Source organism: Bos indicus x Bos taurus, chromosome 4 (assembly GCF_003369695.1).
Source record: "Bos indicus x Bos taurus breed Angus x Brahman F1 hybrid chromosome 4, Bos_hybrid_MaternalHap_v2.0, whole genome shotgun sequence".
NCBI lineage: Eukaryota > Metazoa > Chordata > Mammalia > Artiodactyla > Bovidae > Bos > Bos indicus x Bos taurus.
In genome coordinates, this window is record NC_040079.1 from 24,160,634 (window position 1) to 24,181,080 (window position 20,447).

Consider the following 20,447-nt stretch of genomic DNA (forward strand, 5'->3'; position numbering starts at 1 on the left):
CTCAACCCAAACTGCAGGACAGGGAGATGCGCGGAAAAGGGACGAGAAGAAGCCCGGGGAGGCCAGGAGAGAAGACCTGGGGCAGCGGGGAGGCCTGGGACACGTTGATCAAATGTCAATCGAGCGTGTAAGTCTAAACCACAACACGTTCCCCTCTCAGCTCCCTCTCTCTCCCCCTCGCTCCCCGTCTCTCTCCGTTACTATCAAAGCAAAATTTATGAAGGGCTCGAGGCACTGGATATTCCTTGTATTTCAATCTAACTTTTTGCAATCTCAAGTGAACAGCTTGGCTGCTTCTGCCTGTCAGGGAATTTAAATTGCAGATGGGAGGGTGAGCCAGCCGCCCCGGCAGGAACAGCCCCGCTGGTGCGCACCATCATCGCCTAGCAACTAGGCTGGGAAGAACCTGACTGAGCCGCGGAAAGTTCCACCCTGGAAAGTGACCTTGACCCCGGGCATCTCCTGGGAAAAGAAAGGGAGCTTCCCAGAAAGAAGAGTCAGCCAGGTAAGAGGTGTGCTCAGTGGAGGAACACAGCCACAGACACCACGGGCGTGTCCTTCTTTGACATACCTGACTTCTGCCTGGTTTGTGACATTCCATTGTTTTGGAGATTGTTTTCACATCAAAGACACCACCCTTCTTCTCTGTGTACCCTTCACACCTCACACACTGACAATGTGTGGAGAGAGATGAGAATGAATAACACACACACACACACACAATCACATGCAGAGATCGGCGCTTACGCTGCTGAAAACACAAACCACAAGCAAATACCTACAGCAGCTAAAAGAAGTAGCAAATCCACTATGTCTGCTCCCCTTTGGACCTCAGTTCTCCAGGATGGAACTGGTGTGGCCTTTGGCCTTGGTCAGAGTTAGCGTTAGAGAGTTCGCTATACTTAGCATCCTCATCTAAAATCAAACAGCATCCCAAATGCACTTAAGGTCATCAACAAGGAATATTTGGTTTTGTTTCATTTAGATGCTAAGCTGTGTTTAACTCTTTTGCAACCCCATGGGCTGTAGCCCACCAGGCTCCTCTGCCCATGAGATTCTCCAGGCAAGAACACTGAGCGGGTTGCCATTTCCTTCTCCAGGGGATCTTCTGATCCAGGGATCAAACCCACGTCTCCTGCATTGGCAGGTGTGTTCTGTACCACCTGAGCCACCTGGGAACCCTCATCAAGGCATATGCTTTTACTTAAATAACCGACTTTGACAATGAATACGTAAACAGTAGCCCAATGCGTCTGTTTGTCAAAATCTACACATATCGGTGTTCCCCCAACTTGGAGGCATAACGGACACTCTGCACACACTCATGGAAAAACACACCCACATCAGATACACCCATTTCCAGCATGTGTGCAGAAGATACCTGATGTAGTTCTGGGTTCCTGTTATGAGTTGTATTGTGTCCTTCCTCAAAAAAAAAAAAAAAAAAAGGATATGCTGAAGTTCTAATCCCTGGAGCCTTGGAACGTGCCTTACTTAGAAATAGAGTCACTGCAAATGTAATTAGTCTAGACGAGGTCGTAGTGGACTAGGGTGTCATAGGACTGGAGTACTTCTAAGAAGACGGGATGGGCCGCGGGGATACACAGAGACTTAGGGAGGATGCTGCGTGAAGGTGAAGAGACTGGAGTGATGCAGCTGCAAGCAGGGAGCACCACATATGGCCGGCAAACCAGCAGAAGCTGCAAGAGACCAGGAAAGGATCCTCTCTGTAGGTTTCAGACAGAGTGCGGTCTACTCCACTGGATTTCAGGCTTTTTCAGGACCAGGAGATGATCCGCTTCTACAGTTTTAAGCCACCCAGTTTGCAGCCCTGAGGAATAACACAATCTTCCTTTGTTGACTCTGTAGGAGGGGACCAGAAAGGCCCAAGTGTTGGCAGTGAGAGCTCGGAGTGAGACAGAAATGGGTCTGCACAGGGGTGAGCTTGGGCCCTCTGGATGCAGAGGCTGGCGTGGAGTTTGAGGGTTTGAAAAAATCTCTGTGACTCGGGGAAAAGAGCTGGGTATTGACTTTTTGGCTAAATTGTGGTTTTTCATTAGGAGTTTCTTCAGTGGATGATCCCTGGCCCTTGAGTGTCCTGTGGCGGAGCAGTGATCTCAGAGTGTTGAGGCAAGCACCTCCAGGTCCTCGCCCTGGTCTTCCTCACACCTGTCAACCCCACTCACCAGGCACTTCTCCACTGCTGCCTGGTCCTGTCTTTTAGCTTGTCCTTCTCCCCCATGTGTGTGTCTGTGTGTGGGGAGTATGCATCTTCCAGGACTGGCACCACACCATGTCCTTCACTGGATCCCGCAGAATGCTGTGCGTTTAGTAGGTGCTCAATAAAATGTGTGGGAATTGAGGGTTGAGGCACCCAAACTTGAAAACCATGATTCACACAAAGATGCCTAGTTAGTCACCACCAGTGGAATTAGGACGCTGACCTACTCATTTCTGAATTGTTATTATTGCTATATTTTCAGTACCCCATTCATTGTGTCCATGATCATATTTTCCCCTTTAACTCATTCAGGTATATTCACATCTGATACCTAGGTCTTCCTGGAAATTCCAGAAGGTAGGTATAATGGGTATGATCACCCCATAGTCAGAAACTAGACAGATCTGCATATTGGAGGAGGAGGAAACTGGACAAGAGTTGGGAGAAGATGGTTCTAGACCCGCCCACTGATAGGGCAGGTTACTTCACCTCCCCTATCAGTGTCTGCAACATGTGAAATGAAGGTATGTATTTATGTTACAGTCCATGGGGTCACAAAGAGTCGGACACATCTGAGCGACTGAGCATACACATCTATGCTTTAAGCAAACTGCAGATGACTCCTGACCTCTAATTTCCCAATTATGGTAGACAGAGAAAAGTGCCACCCAGGTCCTCTTCTGTGGTCCCTCGAGGTCAGCTTCAGCTGATGGAACTAAGCCCACAAGATCAAGTATGAGCAAGGCACAAGTATCAAAGGCCGGGGTGTCCTTTTGCCTTATGAGCAGTCCTCACTCCAGCGCCCAGGCTTTGAGACCATATCCCAGACTCAGTCCAACTTCCTCCCCTTTCCAAGCCTATCTCCTACCCTATCCTTCAGCATTGTGGATTTCCTAAGTTCGTCTTGCAGCCCAAACCCTACCCCAGCATCCGCGTCCAGAAGGCCCAACCTACGGCATCAACTTGCTCCTCTGCAGACTTAAAAAATTGTGGTAAAATACACATAACATTAAATGTATTATTTGAACCATTTTAAGGTACCATTCAGCGTGTGTGTGTGTGTGTGTGTGTACGCAGGCACACACAGGTACACAGTCGTGTCCAACTTTCCGTGTCCAACCCCATGGACTGTAGCCTGCCAGACTCTTCTGTCCATGGAATTTTCCAGGCAAGAATGCTGGAGTGAGTTGCCATTTCTTTCTCCAGGGGATTTTCCTGACCCGGAGATCAAACCTGTGTCTCTTGTGTCTCTTGCATTGGCAGGCAGGTTCTCTACCATCTGAACCATTTGGGAAGCCCCAAACTGCTTCCCTGTTCCATGAATTCTTTTCATGGAATTCTTTGGACAAGAATACTGGAGTGGGTAGCCATTCCCTTCTCCAGGGGATCTTCCCGACCCAGAGACTGAGCCAGGTTCTCCTTCAGTGTAGACAAATTCTTTACCATCTGAGCCACCAGGGAAGTCCCAGTGGCATTAAGTAAATTCTCATTGTTCGGCAATCATCGTCACCATCCATCCTCCCAGTTTTTTCATCTTCCCCAACTGCAATTCTATACCCATGAAACACTAACTCCACATTCTCCCTTCCCCAAGAAGCCACCATTCAACTTTCTGTCTCCATGAATCTGACTACTCTAGGGACCTCACATAATAGGAATCACACAGTATGTCTTGTCATGCCCGGCTTGTATCACTTAACTTGAATCTCCGAGGTTTATCCATGTTGTAGCATTTGTCAGAATTCCTCCCTTTGGGGCTGAATAATATTTCAGTGTATGTACAGACCACATTTTGTCCATCCATCCACTCATCTGCCAATGGACACTTGGGTTGCTTTCGCCTTTGGCTATTATGAATAGTGCCATGCAGATATATTTTTATCTCATGCCAACTCATTCCCATATACAAATGGGCCTTCCTAGCCTCTTTCAGGATGACCAAGAGCTAAGAGGAAGGGCAGACACAGTCATCTTCCCCTGTTAACACTGCCTGTATATTCCTTGCAGAGACAGGAGGTGAGCATGGGTCCCCACTCTGCAGTTTGCCTTGCCAGCACCCGCTATCCACACAGCCAGGGAGAGCCCCGGGAAGATGGCTGTATTAGAAATAATAGTGCCTGACCTCAAAGAAAAACATGATTGATTGCATTAATTCTACAACAGCTTCTGAAAGCCTAATGTGCGCCAGGCACAGTGCTAGGCATGTGTCACTTCGCCACTGTGACCCCCCTTCCAAGAGCTGGGCGGCCCTGGAACTGGGTCTCCAAATATAACAGGGCAACTAGGCACAGGACATGTGCCCCAATGTGCTGCCCACTTTAGTACAGAGACTGTGTCCCTGCTTTAAAGACCTGGCTCCTTGACCTTTAGGGCAATACCCAGTTCCTCTGCTGCATCCATTCATCCATCCAGGCATCCCATAGTTGTCTTTTCACCTGCCAGGCACCATGTTAGAGAAGTGAAGTTCAAGAGTGCCTTCCACATGGATAAGAGAGGAGCCCCCTGTCCACACACACCCATTGTGAGACATACTGCTGGGGGTGAAGACATGCCTCTCATTACCAAACAGTGACAGAGCCTCTGACCCAACTCCCATCGGAATGTAAGCACGCCATCCATTGCCCACACGGTCAGCAGTCAGTGGGTCTGAGAGCATCACCTCTGGCAGCTCTTTATCCGAGACCTCAGGCTAATCAGCATTATTCAATCACCAACAGAGAAGCAGGCCAGCCACCTACCTTCAGAGACCCCACCACTGCCTCCTTAAAACCCACCTCAGCACCAAGTGGTCCCTGATGAAGCTTTCAAACAGGGACTCGGCTGCCAGTCATCACCTCAGGAAGGAAGGAAAAACCCAAACTGAAAGCATGTGAGCGTCCCCTCTGTGCCAGAGACCCCGCTGCCTGTCACAAGCCAGACATGATGTATAGGAATAATAAGGCCCCTTGAATTACCCATTAAGTGCTGTCAGCAAATCATATGATTTCTTTTTTAATATTGCACATATCTAGCCCCTGGAAAATGATGATGGTGTTATCTCTGCTGGCTGGATGATAAACAGAGCTTCCCCCCGCCCCCCGCTGCCCTCCACAGCCGGGGAGGCACAGCCCCTCCTCCACAGTCATCTCTAAGGAGAGGAAGGAGGAGAGACTCAGCCCGCACTCCCGTTCCTGTATCTTGGGCTTCGAGCCCGCAGTCTTCTGGCCACCTGTGTGGATACAGGAGGATTCACAACTTCCCTACCTTGTACCTCCCTCCAGCCAACTTTCCGTGGCTTCCTAGAAATCATAGCTGCTGTGTAGATGTCTGTAGATGTAGATGTTACTTGCTCTGCTGTGTAGACGTCATTTGCTCAGAGTAGCCGTCTCCGACTCCCCTGTGTTAACTAAAGCAGGACCCTCCACAAGTCTTCCTCCAAGCACCTGCGTTTTTACTCCTGGCATCCCACGTGTGTGTTTGTTCAACACATCACTCATGAGACAACCTGCTCTGGGGAGTGTGGGGGAGCAGAAACCACAGCATAACCCCACGATAGGCACACAGTAGGACCCCAGGAGCCATGTGCTAATAACTTAGAAGTAAATATTCATTAATGGAGAAGGAAATGGCAACCCACTCCAATGTTCTTGCCTGAAGAATCCCAGGGATTGGGGAGCCTGGTGGGCTGCCATCTATGGGGTCGCACAGAGTCGGACACAACTGAAGTGACTTAGCAGCAGCAGCAGCAGCAAACCCTGCTCCATTGCATTGGGCCACATTTCCTAGAGCAATCAGTATTCTTGAACTTTGGTGTGCATCAGAATCACCTGGAAGGTTTCTTAAACCACAGATTCTCTGGGCCCCACCCCCGGCTTCTGATTCACTAGATCTGGGGTGGGGAGAGGGGGCCTGTGCATTTGCATTTCCAACCAGCTGCCAGCTGATGACCATGCTGCTGGTCCAGGGACCCCCCACTTTGAGAATCACATCCTGAGAGAACTCATAAATGCAGGCACCCGTCTCCTGCCCTTCTGCCTTCTGGCCACATGAAGACAAGTGACAAGGGCAGAAAACAGAGCTCTGCAGATCCAGCTTGTCCGAGCTGAATAAACTTCTTCTCATTCCTAATAGTTGGAAGGTAAATTGAGGCCAATGGATGCAGAGCGAGGTGGGCTGTTCAGCGAGTTGGCAAAAACAACGCAGAAACCCGCACACCAGATACACAGCTTCCTGTTCCAATCACTGAGCTGCACTTTTCTGACACCAACTGTAGAAATGAGTTGGCTTCCAAGTGGCTTATTAGAGAACAAATTATTCCCTGTTTTGCTACTCTTTCCATTTGAGTTAATCTGCAAGTCTAAAGTCCAAGCAGGTGCCAGAGTTATTCCTGCAACTGGCACCAAATTGCATTCAGAAAGCACAATTAGCACTTCGTTAATGCGCTTCAGAATGGGATAATCTACATATTACCCAAAGGCGGCCTCAGTCCCCACTGCACTTCACCTTAATGTGCCAAAGTGCAGGTTGCCCTGCTCACAGGCCTTAGCAAATCCAGCGTTTGCCAGGCAGCTGTCCTGCACTTGTCACTTAAACAGAGCAGGGGGACCCCCTGGCGAGAGCAGTTAAGCATCTCAGATGCAGTCTCACTTCGTCTTCCTTCCCATCCTTTTTCTTCCTGAACTATTCAGGCCACAGACCACTGTGGGCAGAGGGCAGCCTAGAAAAGTGAGCAGCTGTGTGCCCGGACAGAGGGGAGATGCTGTGACCCAGAGCTGAGTGCCGGAGCCCACATGTGGAGAAGAGGACCCAAGAGGGACAGTTCAGCTCAGGGTCAGGAGGCTGAGCACTGTAAGAGGTTCCTACATGGGATGGGGGCTTCAGGGGGAGCCTAGTGTGGAGGGCTGGAGCTCTGGGGAATAAGGAGGGAGTCCCTTCAGAGGGCAGCCAGGCGAGGGGGTGGGTACCCAAGAGGACTGAGAGGGGCTTCTGCACCACGTTGAGGGGACAGCATCCTGGTACAGGCTGGGAGGCCAAGAAGGATGAGGAGGGCATCTTGCCAGAAAGCGGTGGTAGCAGCAAGGGAAGATTGATATCAATAACCTCAGATATGCAGATGACACCACCCTTATGGCAGAAAGTGAAGAGGAACTAAAAGGCCTCTTGATGAAAGTGAAAGTGGAGAGTGAAAAAGTTGGCTTACAGCTCAACATTCAGAAAACGAAGATCATGGCATCCGGTCCCATCACTTCATGGGAAATAGATGGGGAAACAGTGGAAACAGTGGCAGAGTTTATTTTTGGGGGCTCCAAAATCACTGCAGATGGTGACTGCAGCCATGAAATTAAAAGATGCTTACTCCTTGGAAGGAAAGTTATGACCAACCTAGAGAGCATATTCAAAAGCAGAGACATTACTTTGCCAACCAAGGTCCGTCTAGTCAAGACTATGGTTTTTCCTGTGGTCATGTACAGATGTGGGAGTTGGATTGTGAAGAAGGCTGAGCGCCGAAGAATTGATGCTTTTGAACTATGGTGTTGGAGAAGACTCTTGAGAGTCCCTTGGACTGAAAGGAGATCCAACCAGTCCATTCTGAAGGAGATCAGCCCTGGGTTTTCTTTGGAAGGAATGATGCTAAAGCTCAAACTCCAGTACTTTGGCCACCTCATTGGAAGAGTTGACTCATTGGAAAAGACTGATGCTGGGAGGGATTGGGGGCAGGAGGAGAAGGGGATGACAGAGGATGAGATGGCTGGATGGCATCACTGACTCGATGGACATAAGTCTGGGTGAACTCTGGGAGTTGGTGATAGACAGGGAGGGCTGGCGTGCTGAGATTCATGGGGTTGCAAAGAGTCAGACACGACTGAGCGACTGAACTGAACTGAACTGAAGGGAAGATTGATCAAGTAAGGACTTCCCTGGTGGCTCAGTCGGTAAAGATTCTGCCTGCAATGCAGGAGACCTGGGTTCGATCCCTGGGTCGGGAAGATGTCCCGGAAAAGGAAATGGCAACCCACTCTGATATTCTTGTCTGGGAAATCCCATTGACAGAGGAGCTTAGCAGACTACAGTCCATGGGGTCTCAAAAGTCAGATATAACTTAATGACTAAACCATCACCACCACCACCAAGAAAGGGAAGCAGGAGTCAAATTTCTCACTGTTAGAGAAGGAAACTACAAGCATAAAGAGGAAGAAAACTAAAGTGAATCCAGAGGTGTTAGATTGGAATTTGGTGGAATCTATGTAAACTGATGGCTTTTAATATTTAGTTAGACAAATATGTGGGCTTCCCTGGTGCCTCAGATGGTAAAGAATCTGCCTGCAATGCAGTAGACAGACCCAGGGTCAATCCCTGGATCAGGAATATCCCCTGGAGAAGGGAATGGCTACCCACCCCATTATTCTTGCCTGGAGAATACCATGAACAGAGGACCCTGGCAGGCTACAGTCCATAGGGTCATAAAAAGTCAGACACGACTGAGTGACTAACACTTTCACTTGGACAAATATATAAATACCGATGCAACTGTACGTGCAGACACACACATATTTCCCCACTCTATTCACCAAAAGGGTCTGGGAGCCACGCCAGTACCAGTGTGTACACCTAGCCCTTAGATCTTGGTTTCTAAATATCATTCTCAACTGTAAGGAACCAGGGCTTCCTGAAAAAATTGACTGATTCCAGACCAGGGCAGGAAGAGTACAATACAAACATGGATTTTCTTACTTTACAAGAAGAGAGGAAGCATTCAAAGAACAATGGGGACTTGTGAAAAGGACACCAAAGGCAGTTTGAAAGGATTCCCACCAGGCATCTCTGAGACAATTTCAGCATTAAAATAAATAATGGTAATAAGGGACAATCCAGTGCATAAAATAAGAAATGCAAGTTCAACCTGATAGAGATAAATGAATAAATTGGAGTTTGATAAGGAATGGAATATTTACCTAATCTCAGAGCATCTCCACACACAGTTATTTACAAAAAGGAAGAGAGTAACTCTGCCGTGGGGAAGGCTGGTGACACCAGTTTAAACAAAAGTAATCAAAGTCCATATCACCAGGTCTGGGACAAATCAGAATCATGTGATGCCTGATAAGGTGAGAAGATGAGAAGAACACAACAGCACTTCTGTGAATCTCCTGCCAAAGATGCGTAGACTGAATCTAATCATGAGGAAACATCAGACAAACCCAGGGTAAGGGACATTAATCAAAAGAGTTGGCCCGGAGTCTTCAAAAGTGTCAATGTCTTGAAAGTTAAGAAAAGATTGGGAATCTGTTCCAGATTGAAGGAGATTTGGGAGACAATGGCAATGAAATGCAGTGTGACCCTAGACTGAATCCTTTTACTGTAAAAATCACCACTGGGGCAGCTGGCAAAACTTGACTGGGGCCTGAGGATTAAATGCTAGTAACGAATCAGCTCACTTCCTGCCTTTGATGACTGTTCATGGTCACATAAGAGCATGTCCTTGTTTGTAGGATATATAAACTGAAGTATTCATCCCTAGTGGCTCAGTGGCAAAGAATCTGCCTTCTAATGCAGGAGACACAGGTTCGATCCCTGAGTCAGGAAGATCCCCTGAAGAAGGAAATGTCAACTCACTCCAGTATTCATGCCTGGGAAATCCCATGGACAGAGGAGCCTGGCAGGCTACAGTCCACGGACTCACAAAAGAGTCAGACACAACCTAGCAACTAAACAACAACAGCATTCACGGGTGATGGGCATTATGTCAGCAACATACTCTGAAATACCTGAGAGAGAAGAGCATGTTTTGCACTGTACATGCAGCTTTCTGATATAATTGAGGTTGTTTCCAGAAAACCATGCAAGAAGCTACAGCAGTGATGACAGCAAAAGACTTGGGTCTCCTTCAGCCAGAATGGTCTGGCCCTGCTCTCAATGAGCTCAGCCAGCTTAAAGACACTGCATGAGTCAGCCTCACGCCACCAGGGTGAGGTCATCACAGTCGTGCCTGCCATTTCAAGCATCCTGAGTGGAAGAGTGGCTTGAGGGGAGATCGGTGGGGATGCTGTGTCCTCCTGAAGCCCTGCGTTGATTCTGGGAAGGATCCAGGCCTCTGGGAAGTCAGAAGTCTCTCTCACTGATGTGAGCACTGGGTCTTTGGGAAGGTGAGCAGCATCTGCCTTCCAGTCCTGTGGATGGTCCTCATGGACGTTTCTCTCTAGGGCTCTATCCTCCAAGACTTTGCCTCTCTCCTCCTCCTCCTTCTCCTGAGGAAGGCTGGCTGGAGGAATGTCTATGCCAGAGCACATCCTGAAAAGCACATGTGGGTAGGTCTTGGGAGTCTGACTGGCTTGCTAAGGATGAGAAGCCCCCTTCAGTGTAGACTGGAGCCCTCATCCATGTACCACAGTGAAAAAAGGCACAGACTAACTGATTCACCCCCAGGACGGGGTGACCAGGTGGCGAGGGGTCTGACAACCATATCATGAGAGGAGAAAAACCAGAAGACATGGAACATATGTCTTCAAATGTTTGAAGGGGTGGCCCATTGGGGAGACTGGATTTATGCCTTTGTGGCTTCAGCTTAATACCTGGAACCAGTGGTGGAGGATGAAAAGAGGGGGTGTTCAGCTCCACTTGAGGAAGGCACTTTCTAATACTGGATCTATCCAGCATGGCTCGGGGCCCTTGGGTGGACCGGGATGCTGGGAGTGGGGAAGCAGACACTGATGAAAGCTGCAGCAGCGACCTTGTCAAAGCTAGGATAAATCCAGGAAAGACCAGATTACCCTACAAGGCTCTGATTAGGAAAGGAGCCAGAACTTCAGTAAACAGAGCAAAGACAGACATTTGATGTGAGCTCAGTGCTCACATCATTGATAGAGACTTCCAACTTCCCAATTAGGGACATTAGGCCAGTAGGACCGATCCACCATTCCAGAGCACCTCTGTCTCCCCAGCAGCTCACTTTCTGCCACCCAGCTCCAACTCTTTCAGCATCAAAGTTGAATAGATACACTATAAACCCTGAGGAAGGCAAGACCTCAAAGCACATTGACCCATGGTGTCTGGGACTCTGTGGCCCCCCAGATGTCCCCACAGAGGCTGCCCCCCAAGTCCAGCTTGGACCGTAGTCCCACCTGTTCCCAAAGACCTCTGCTCTGGCCTCTCCCAAAAGCAAGACGGTGGCCTGCCTGGTGAACCTCCTCCTTTCATCACCTGTTTCTCTTCCTTCAACGCTTGAACCACTGTCCCTACATCACACAGGTGAACAATCCTCAGGCTTCAGGTTATAACTCCTAAGTGAGACAGGAGATCTGTGCTCTTCTTCCCACTTCACCAAGAGCTGGTGAAGAAGAAGGGTCATTGGAGCCCCTGGTTAGAAACAGTAGAGGGCAGCAAGTTTTATCACCATCATGATTCACTTGGAGACAAAGGTTATTTCAGAGCAGATTTTCCCATCATCCATGGATGAGTCCCGCAGAAACACATATCCCATGTGGTTTCACATTTGGGTTCATTGCTCCAGTTGGATTTATTAAAAGAAGGAGACGGTGATTTTTTAAGAAGGCAGAGAAAGGGGCTTTACAATAGCACACAGGGATGATGTTAGAGCTTATTGGGTTGTCCTGTTGGATACATTATTCCCCAGGGGCCTGAATAAAGAATTGGAGCAGCGAGATCTTATTTGACATTTGATGTTTCAATTTCTCAAGGAACATTATGCCTGTTGAATTTGCAGCTAGGATGCAATACCGAGCAGACCCAGTAGCCAGCTCCCCGCTTCTCAGCACTCACAGGACGAGTTTAAGGGAGACTAGTTCAGGTTTACCAGACCCTTTTATTATTCAACTTGTGCCCACCCAGATTCCTGGGCATGAATCACTTTTACAAGACCCACTTGTGTTTGGCAACTTTGTGTCTCAGAGTTTAACCACAAAGTTCAAAGCTGAATGCAATCAACAATCAGCCTGTTTTTTTCATTTCATGGTACTTCTAACGGATAACCCCTCTCCAAGCCCTGATCTGCCCAGTGAACACACCATGCACAAGTGTGGATGGTGGGCTGGCAGACCCCAGACCTGGTCGCTGCACTGGCTCTACCATTAAGTCACCAGTAACCTTCGCAACCTCCCCTAGAACTCCCTTGCCTCTGTGATCATCCGTGTTCTACGCACTTCTCAGAATGATGGGGAAGAGATCATGAGATCATGGATAGGCAAGTACTCGGAATAATAGGGAGTGCTTTACATATATAAAATTAGATGCCATATAGTCAGAATCAGGTTTAAAAAAATGGGATCTGAACACAGGGCTGTGGAGCATAGAGGTCTGGATCATGTTCTGGTCCTTCCCCTCATTTCACAGGTAAGAAGGCAGGCTACTCACAGGACAATGGCAAGCCGGTCAGGTTTGGATGAGTTGTGATGGTGGCACCCCATATTTAAATGCCCACCCAATGGCCACTGCTTGATTATCTGCATTGACAGGGAGCTCACTTCCTCGAAGGCAGCACCTTCCACCTTTGAAAGGCTTAGGAGACTTCCCAGAAGCTCGAGGAAGAGGAAGCAAATTTTGTGGCTTTTTCTGTACCAAATCATTTGGTCCAGGTGACACTAAACCCACACCCTAGACTGTCTCTGCTCCTTTCCCTATACAGTGTCTGGCCAGGGGGTTGTTCCCTATGATACTTCTCTCCTCCAGTCTGTGCAGCCCTGCATCCCTGGTCCCTTTGTTCGCTCTGCACATCAGTCTCTTTGCCATCCTGGTGACCCTGCAATCTACATGCTCTCATCTGACCAGCACTAGCTCCCAGCTCATCACTTTGGTGCGGCGACCTTGTCCTCGGCAGCTGCAGGTCTGAATATTCAGGATCTCTTCACTCACTTTCTGACACAGCGGCTACCATCAGCAGCTCTTGAAATCGAATGGGAAGCAGGGGGATCAGGTCTGGACAGGTAGAACTTCCACGTGCTCCCAGTCCACTGTTGATACCTAGCACAAAATTTAAGGCCTTGAAACAACCCAGCAAGGCAGACATAGAGCCTGAGGCATGGCTGGGCGCTGGACAGGGGCTGGCACTCTGAAAAGGAAGCACCCTGTGCTGTAGAAGATGGCAAGAGAGACCCGTTGCCATGGTGACTGTTGGGCAGCCTAGACTGCTGCAGCCTGTGAGAAGAAGGCACGAAGAAGGATCATAGTGAGCTGTAGGAATTCACCCACGACCACCACGCAGCCCACCAGGGGCATGACCAGGGCTGGTCCCTTGGCTGGTCACAGGGCTGGAAGCGGTGCCTGGGCTGTTTCCCTTGTGGCCCGGGAGGAGGAGGGGGCGAGGATGACATTAACCATCCTGGAGGAGATGGGGAGGTCTTCAGGGGGGTGTGTGTATGATGTGTGTCTGTGTATGCAATGTGTGATGGTGTAATATCTGTGATGTGTGTGTCTGTGTAGGGGGGATGTTCTGTGTGTGTGATACATGATGAGTGTGATATGTGTGATGTACGTGATATAACTGTGATGTGTGTGTCTGTGTGTGTATCTGTGTGACGTGTGTGTGTGTGTATGATCTGGTGTGTGTGCTATATGTGTCTGTGCCATGGGTCTGTGTGTAGTATGATCGTATGTGTAATATCTTTTATGTGTGTCTGGGTCTATAGGGGGGTGTTCTCTGTGTGTGATAGGTGATGTGTGATGTGTGTGTGTGATGTGTCTATATGTGATGTGTGTGATTTGTGTGTGTCTGTGTATGATTATGATGAGTGTGTCTGTGTGTGATGGGTGACGTGTCTGACATGTGTAATGTGTGCCTGTTGGGGGATGTTCTGTGTAACACATGCTCTGTGTGATGTATGTGATAGAAGTGTGATGTTTGTGTCTACCTGTGTATCTGTGTGATGTGTGTGTCTGTATGTATCTGTGTGACCATGATATGTGCATGATGTGTATGTCTGTGAGTGTGTATCTGTGTCATGTGTCTATGCAGTGTGTGCAATGCCTGTGATGTGGGTCTGTCTATGTGGTGGGGAGATATTCTGGGTTTTTAACACATGATGTGTGTGATGTGTGAGGCCTGTGTCAGTATGTGATATGTGCGTTTATGGGTGATGTGTCTGTATGTGATGTGTGTCTGTATGTGATGTTTGTGTCTGTGTGTATCTGTGTGATGTGTCTTTATGTATAGTGTTGTCCTGGGTATGTAATATCTGTGAGGTGTGTGTCTGTGTGTGGGGAGATGCTTTGTGTGGGTAATACATGATGTGTGTGATGTGTGATGTATGTGATGTGTCTATGTGTGATGTGTGTGTCTGTGCTAAGACACTGAGCTGACCCAGCCTCAGCGCCCCCTTGGGTGAAGCCTCCTTCTTTTCAGACCCAACAGCACAGGAGCTGGCGGGTGTTGACTTGAGGCTGAGTGAGCCGCCCCTCCCCGGTGCCCTAGAGCAGGGTGCCCACGCCTCTATTAGCACTAATTACACTGCGCTCTGATCATGTGTCTACAGGCTGGCTCCCCTCTGGAGCAGCTGGAACCGAGGCTTCATCTTATTTCTAAGTCCCCGAGTCCCAGCACTACTGTGTGTCCTCAGCACGAGGTAGATGTCCAGTGAGTGTCGCCTGACTGAACGACTCTGCCAAGGACAAGATCAGAGTGTTTGGACTTAAAATAGCAGCATGCAAGATCAAGGCTTATTCACACAGCAGCCTGGGGCGCCTGTTCTGCTGGGCATGGAGCTGAGATGCATCCTCACTGTCACGGAGCTCACATGGGGTGAGAGGGACATGCAGACTGTGACCCTCCTTCCCCCATGGCGGGGACATGGCCAGGAGGCAGGTTTGCTGTGCTGGTCAGTGACAGCACCAGGAGAGGAGCCCAGAAGACCCCACCACTCCAGCATTCACGCAGCAGGCTACTGAGGAAGGACTGGTCTTATTTCATGTTTATTTATTTGCTTCCAATTTCCATCCAGTCCACCCAGTCTTTTTGGTATACGAGTTTATACATTTTGGACAAAGGTACGTAGAATTGTGTGAGCACAACGAAGATAACTGAACCATTCCCTCACTGCTCTGTTTAGTCTTGTTAACTAACCTCCTATATTTTATCAGTCCCTTGAGAGTCCCTTGGACAGCAAGGAGATCAAACCAGTCAATCCTAAAGGAAATCAATCCTGAATATTCATTGGAAGTACTGATGCTGAAGCTGAAGCTCCAATACTTTGGCCACCTGCTGCAAAGAGCCAACTCATTGGAAAAGACCCTGATGCTGGGAATGATTGAGGGCAGGAGGAGAAGGGGATGATAGAGGATGAGATGGTTGGATGGCATCATCAACTCAATGGACATGAGTTTGAGCAGACTCCGGGAGATAGTGAAGGACAGGGGAGCCTGGTGTGCTGTAGTCCATGGAGTTGCTAAGAGTTGGATATGACTGAGCGACTGAACAGCAACAACAAATTTTTATTTCATATCCCCTGTTAGTGGAGATGAGTTAACTGAAGACTGAGTCAGTTCCTTCCAGTAGCCTACTCAGATCTGCCCCTTCTCCGAGCCCTATTTGACATTTCAAAGCAACAGAGGGCAATACAGGGCAAAGGAAGGTGGGATCTGTACCAAGTCACCTCAAGAAACAAGCGTTTTCCTCTAGAATTCCCCTTGAATGGGAGGGACGCACAAGCCAGGGAAGGAATTCTGTGAGGACAGACTTTGCCACACTGTACACATCTGAAAAGTTACACCCGATCCCAATTTTATCAGTGTTTTGCCTATCAGTCTTTTGTCTCTTGCTGGTCATCAACCTTTGGTTCCATTTCCATCACCTTCCCACCTACCTGTGCACCCTCTTGAGGTTTTAGGGAAGTAGAAAATTGATCTAAAAACTCACTTTCAAATAAATGTCACTAGAGATTGCTATTATTTAGAAGGAACCTTTAAGAATATTTTTCAAGGGATAAATATTATCCTAGGAGAACGAGCATATGCAAACGCTTTTTAAAACCATCAGAGGTTGGAATCTGTCCATTCATATTACGTTGCTTTTTCAAGTGGTTCTGTAGGATGTGGCTGACTTCTTCCAAGTTTGCTGTTATTACGCTGAATGCTGTTGGAGCTTTGCCTCTGAAACTGCCTTCAGAGTCAGGGTATGAGACATACAAGAAGACCAGCCTCACTGTCAAGTGTATTCCCCCCTCTCCAGTCCTTGAGGGCTAATCTCTATTGATTTGCATTATCCTGATGCCCAACCTCAAGGTCAGGAATAGAGCCGGCAAGCATCATTAATTTGGAATCCACTATTTTGGAAAAAGATATCATTCAGACAGCAAACTTGAGCCATCCAGTTTCTCTCTTTGAAGGAAGGATTTGTTAAGGAAACTAATCATACGTGTAAATCAGAAGGAAATTATTTAAAGCCCCTTATAAGAATAAACTCAAGCATTCTCGAACACACCTTAGACTAGAGCACCCTTTCTTACCCAACATACTTGTATGCCCATTATAAGCTGTCTTTATTAACCAGACATCCCCCCGTGGACTTGTGGAGATAGTACTTTTTTTGACCTACTTTCCATTACCATCAGCACTGGGGTAGAGGGAAGTTGCACCTGTTTAAAATGATCTCATAATTCAAACTCCTTTTTGTAGCACTCCAGCAAATTCAGACCAACCTTCCTCACATTAGCCTGAATTAATGAGGTTTGATTGTACTAGAGGGAATCATATGAAATCAGCAATATTCAATCATTTTGGACCTTTAAAATGGCGACTGGATAGAAAAATGATACTGATGAACCTGTAGGGCAGGAATAGAGACATAGATGTAGGGAATAGATTTGTGGACATAGGGAGGAAGAGAGGGTGGGATGAATTGAGACAGTAGCCCTGACATATGTACACCACCGTGTGTGAAATAGACAGCTAGTAGGAAGCTGCTATATTTTTAGTCCAGGGAGCTCAGCTCAATGCTCTGGATGACCTAGAGGGATAGGATTGGGGGTGGGGAGGGAGGCACCAGAGGGAGGGAATATATGTATACTTATAGAAGATTCATGCTATTGTACAGCAGAAACTAACACATTAAAAATAAAAAAATTTTAATTAAAATTAAAAATTTTGTTTTTAATTTCAAAAATGGTGACTTTTATATGGTTCAATCTAACATATTTCTTTTCTGGGACTTGGACTTTCCAAGAACCAAAAGCATTCCCAATTTCCACACTTTCTTCATCTATTTTAAAGACACAAGTAAGAGAGTGGGATTGAATACTCAACCTCCAGCCCTCTGCACTCAGTTTACAAGTACAGAACCTGGAAGAGTTTAACAGAAGAAAACTGCTCAAAACACAACTGCTGCAAACTAGGATGGAAAAAGTACTAAAACAAAAATAAATAGAACTTCAGAGAATTGTCATCTCACTGCTGCTTTCCCATCACCCAAACTCTCACCTTCTCCTTTACACCAGGCTGCCAATCTAGAAATCACTTCAGGGACAAAATATATCTTGCCCGCCCATAAGTGTAATCCATTAGAGCCCAAGAGATTCTGACTATGTGAAGAAAATCTCCCATGTCAGACTCCTGAAAGGCTTGGGATGAGAGGGGAGCAAATTAAAGTTTAATAGAATGGAACCTCAGGAAATGGACAAATGTAAATTAGGAGAAAGAAACAGAAATTATTCTCATTTTTACAAGGCTCCTCATTAACTTACTTGATAGCATCCTGAGAATTTGTTTAAGAAATGCAGGGATGTGCAAGCTCAAGAGTGTAAGATTGACTCTCTCTGCTTCCGGGCAAGGAAATGGATTTGCACTGCAGAAAGAAAGGGTTTCTGATGAGTATTAAGAACTTACTGGATTGTGAAGGCTAGGAGAAGCCAGGGAACCCAAGAGTGGCAGACTGTGGAATGCCTTTGTCCAGGCGTGTCATAATGAAGGAGACCCACTATGCAAGATTGGGGTAGATTCTGTCTTTTTCTGCCAGACTTCCCCCCCGTCCCCCCCTACCCGCCCCCATCTCACCCTCCCCTCCCCCTACCCCCCTGCCTCCTTTGGCCACAGAGTGCCTCTAGAAGGCTCTGTGTGCACTGGGAAACCAGCAACAAGCCTGAGACAATGGTTTCCTCTGCAAGGCTCAGGGGCTCACCCAACCCTCAGGAGGCTCTTCTAAGACAATCCTCCCGGAAAGACCCTGTCTGCGGGAGCCACATGGAACTGGCTGTCACCAAGCATCAAATTCCTGAAACAGAGACATAGATGCAGCTACCTAAGGGGGCATGTCCTCTGCACTGAGGCAAGGAGTAGGAGGAGCAGTTTACGTTTAGCTTATTTTCTGTTTTTATTTTTTAAAAAGATGTATTGACTGCATCTATTCCTTCATTCAGCAGATTCAACTGATGTCACTGAGATGCAACAATCTCCTCAGGAGCCTGTTTCTTTCCTGTCGTCCCGTCAAGTCACCTTCATCCGAAGGTCAATCCTAATTAAAGTCTCAATACTTCCCAATACTTCTGCAGCTACACGTCCAGGGAGAGAGAAGTTGGGGCTCTTCTAGAAAGACTCAGAAGGCAAAGCGGCATTTTTCCTGGTGTGTTTAGCTTATTTTTAACCAGGTGACATACAAACATGGCCTCCCAGGCGGTACAGTGGTAAAAAAATCTGCCTGCCAATGCAGGCGACACAGGTGCAGGTTCCATCCCTGAGTCAGGAAGACCCCCTAGAGGAGGAGATGGCAGCCCACTCCAGTATTCTTGCCTGGATAATTCCATGGACAGAGGAGTCTGGCGAGCTACAGTCCATGGGGTTGGAAAGAGCCGGAAGCAACTGAGCACGTGCACGCACGCACGACGTACAGACATGGAGGATGAGAAGGCGAGCGGGGTTTGAAGCTACGACCTTTCCTGAGGGAGCTTCTGCAAGAGGCACTCTCCAAGGGCCAGCTCGATCTCCTACACCCCGTGCTGCAGGAAGGGAGCACTCCTCTCTCCTGTAAAGCCAAACAGACCTGCCACTTGAGTCTCCCTCTCCCACTGACTTGGCACAGAGTGGTGGTTTATGGCAACAGAATCGATGTGGCTCTAAAGGTAAATTGAAAACGCCAAGAGGAGCGAATTATCACATGAAAATGCAAATTGTTCCTTATCTGGGCTGCTCCACAGACGCTATGATTCATCATCGACTGTTCAGCTGTATTTCCAAGTAAGATCTCAGTGAGAAGGGTAGAAAGGCAGAGCCCAGCTACATTCTGCCTGGAGAGATTTATAGCTCCTTTTATCCAGATGTAAAGCACACGGTGTTGGGAGGGAATATGAAACCTATACAGTCTCAATCTATCATGTAATCCTTATTCGAGGAGGGCCAAAGGACACACAAGCATATACTTATATCATCCCAAATTTCCTCTCTCCAGACGTGCACACACCTCCCTTTCAAGCAGTGCACCTTTACTTCACCTTCTTGTGTTGTTGTGCGCTTAGTCAGTCGTGTCTGACTCTTTGTGACCCCATGGACTGTAGTCTGCCAGGCTCCTCTGTCCATGGGGACTCTCCAGGCAAGAATCCAGGAATGGGTTACCATGCCCTCCTCCAGGGGATCATCCCAACCCAGGAATCGAACCAGGGTCTCCTGCATTGCAGGCGGATTCTTTACCAGCTGAGCTACCTTTACCTTCTAACCCGAAGGCAAACTTATCATCCACCATCCAAGTTTCCTTCACTCATTTACTCATTTTTAGTGGATGTACTGAGGAATCCATCAAGCCTTTACTGCCAGCTACATACACAGTTTCTGACTAAGAAAAGGAATCCAAGTGGCTTTTTCCATGTTTTCTTTTGCCAGCATTCAGAAAGGGCACTTGTTAAAGAAGAAACTCCACACTTGAGAACTGGACCAGGGCTCAGCGTGTGACCTGAAAGCAATCATCTAAAAAGCTGGAACTCAAGGAAAGCCATCCCTCCTTAGGGTCAGAAGAGAACACTTACATAATAGCACTCTTGATGTGCCAGCCCAGCCCGAGTGCTTCATAAATATTAATTAATTTACTGAGCTGCATAGATGAGTGTGCCCTGAGTGAGTCACTGGCCCTCTGGCCCTCACTCCACTTCTGGAAACGACCATGGAGAAAAATCACATAAGCTCAGGGTGCTGGTTCCCTAAAGGGCCACACCCTTGCATCCGTTGTGGAGGCTCCACACATCCTACTGAGGGACAGACTTGGATCTGGGTGACTGGGCTGCTTCCCCAGGTGCCCAGATATCTCATGATTCTCTGTGTGTCT